Source organism: Salvelinus sp. IW2-2015, linkage group LG7, assembly GCF_002910315.2.
Source record: "Salvelinus sp. IW2-2015 linkage group LG7, ASM291031v2, whole genome shotgun sequence".
Lineage (NCBI taxonomy): Eukaryota > Metazoa > Chordata > Actinopteri > Salmoniformes > Salmonidae > Salvelinus > Salvelinus sp. IW2-2015.
Genome location: NC_036847.1, coordinates 31225609 through 31228416, shown reverse-complemented (window position 1 = coordinate 31228416; position 2808 = coordinate 31225609).

The following is a 2808-nucleotide window of genomic DNA, read 5'->3' as shown; positions in this document are numbered from 1 at the left end:
TCTGGTTAAGGAAGGTTTTAATTGTCACAGTGGGTACAACATCTCCTATACACTTCCTTATAGAGTCGCTCACCGATTCAGMGTATACGTCAATATTATTGTCTGAGGCTACCCGGAACATATCCCTGTCCACGTGATTGAAGCAATCTTGAAGCGTGGAATCTGATTGGTCAGACCAGTGTTGGATATACCTAAGCACGGGGGCTTCCTGTTTTAGTTTCTGCCTATAGGAGGCCAGCAACAAGATGGAGTCATAGTCAGATTTGCCAAAGGGAGGGTGGGGGAGGGCCTTGTATGCATTGCAGAAGTTAGAGTAGCAGTGGTCGAGTGTGTTACTCGCTCGTGTACTGCAATCGATATGCTGATAGAATTTAGGAAGCCTTGTTCTCAGATTAGCTTTGTTAAAATCCCCAGCTACAATAAATGCAGCCTCAGGATATATGGTTTCCAGTTTGCATAAAGTCCAGTGAAGTTCCTTGATGGCCATCTTGGTATCCGCCTGCGGGGGGATATACACGGCTGTGACGATAACCGAGGAGAGTTCTCTTGGGAGATAATACGGTCGGCATTTGATTGTGAGGAATTTAAGGTCAGGTAAACAAAAGGACTTGAGTTATTGTTGTTACAATTACACCATGTGTCGTTAATCATGGAACATACACCCCCGCCCTTCTTCTTAAAAGAGAGATGTTTGTTCCTGTCGGCGCGATGCACTGAAAATCCTGTCGGCTGTACGGACTCCGACAGCATGGCCCCAGCTAGTTCAAATGCCCTGGGAGGTGCAGATAAAGGATCCGCTTTGGGAAAGTTGTATTCCTGGTCGTAATGCTCGTTGTGCTGGTAAGTTGACGTCTCTCTGATATCCAATAGTTCTTCCCGGCTGTATGCAATAACACTTAAGGTTTTCTGGGCTAACAATGTAAGAAATAATACATAAAAAACKAAATACTATACAGTTTCCTAAGGACTTGAAGCGAAGCTGCCATCCCTATCGGCGACCAAGATCCAATTGGTTGGCCCTTGTGGATTTCTTGTTGTCTATTGCTAGCAAAGCATCTATGACTTATTTTTCTGTAAATAGCCCAAAATTAAAGCTTTGACTATCATTCCTCTGATCATTCAGCAAGTTTCCCCTATCAACATCCTGCCCAAATCATTGTGAATAGGCTTAGAAGTTATTTCAAAGAGATCGCCCACTGAAATAAAATGGTGATTAAATGCATCAATAATGAGGCCCGTGTCTGATTTAATTTGTTATGGCAGGAAGGAGGATGTAGAACCCTTCAGGGATTTGACAGTTTTACAGAATTTACCGGGTTCCCATTACAATATGAAAATGTGGTTACATAATAATCAGAGCCTTTCTGATTTGATTTACACAATGATTCCTCAGTTGCTTTAAAACTTGCCAGTCCCKGCCTAAGCCTGTGTTCCTGGCCTTGACCCGAGCATCATCTCTTTTATGAATGACTTCTGATAATTACGGAGTGTACCAAGCATTTGATCTACCTTTAACTCTTAATTATTTGAATCCAGTATGATTATCCACAATAGCATTGAAGACATCTGTAAAGAGGCTCAAAGCTAAATCAGGTTCAGGGATATCTGAAAACAATCAAGATCACTAAAATAAAGATCATGTAAAAAAGCCTGTTGACTGAACTTTTTAAAGTTCCTCTTTGTGATGTCACAAGGCTTTGATTTTTGTATTCTCACATCTCTAACACAAACAACTGGGCAACGGTTACTAATGTCTTAATGTGTAAGTCGCTCTGGATAAGAGTGTCTGCTCTTGGCCGGTAGGGATATACTTGTCTCAGTATGTAAAAAATGTAATAAAATGTATGCACGCTCTGGATAAGAGCGTCTGCTAAATGACTAAAATGTAAATGTCTTGGGCTAAGACACCAGTGGAAACTGGTACACAGTGGTGTATTCGTTAAAATTATATCAATCAGTTGACTTTGAAGGATGTCTAGGATTGGGCCGTGTAGGCTTAGTCACCAGCTGGGTCAGGTTAAGATCCTTACATGTGTTTTTTAGATTGTCTGAACCCTGCATTTCCCAATCATAATTTAGGTCACCCAGGATAATAACTTTTGATTTAGTAAAAGAAGACAACAAACTAGTTAACTCCTCCACTGCATAAAGGTTAATCCGAAGGAGGATGGTAGACCCCTATAACAGTTATGGATACATTTTTTGCAAGGGAAAAGGATTTCAGTAATAATGTGTACTCAACCACCTCTACCCTGTCTGTCAGCTCTGAACACATGATAACCCTCAATATAAATATCAGAGTCCAGAATATCCCCAGAGATTCAAGTTTCAGTCAATCCAGAATGTCCGGATTCGCCTGCGTAGCCCAGATCTTGATATAATCCAGTTTAGGAAGTAAGCTCCTAATGTCAGATGTATCAACCAAGTATTTACGATTTTAAAGTCACATGAACTCCAACTCAAACAAGCTACGTTCAATAGGTGGTTGATATTGACATAGTTGATTCGCCATAAGATTGCACAGAACTTCACCATTTGGTCTATCCCTGTTAGTAATAGAGGAAGGAGAAGAAATAAGAATGACTTTTCCAAGATTGCACCATAGGCCCTGAGGCCGGCAGCCTATGTCAATATGAGGAACTCTGCAAGTAAGAACCAATGATGGAAGGTTAATAACTGACATAACATGTGCTTGGTTGCTATCGTGCAACAGCCCAAGCCCTCTACGTGTTTGAAAATCGAGGGGGTATATTTCCAAGTTTATGGGAATTACATGATTTAAACTAAAAACTGGTGTGAAACAGGGGC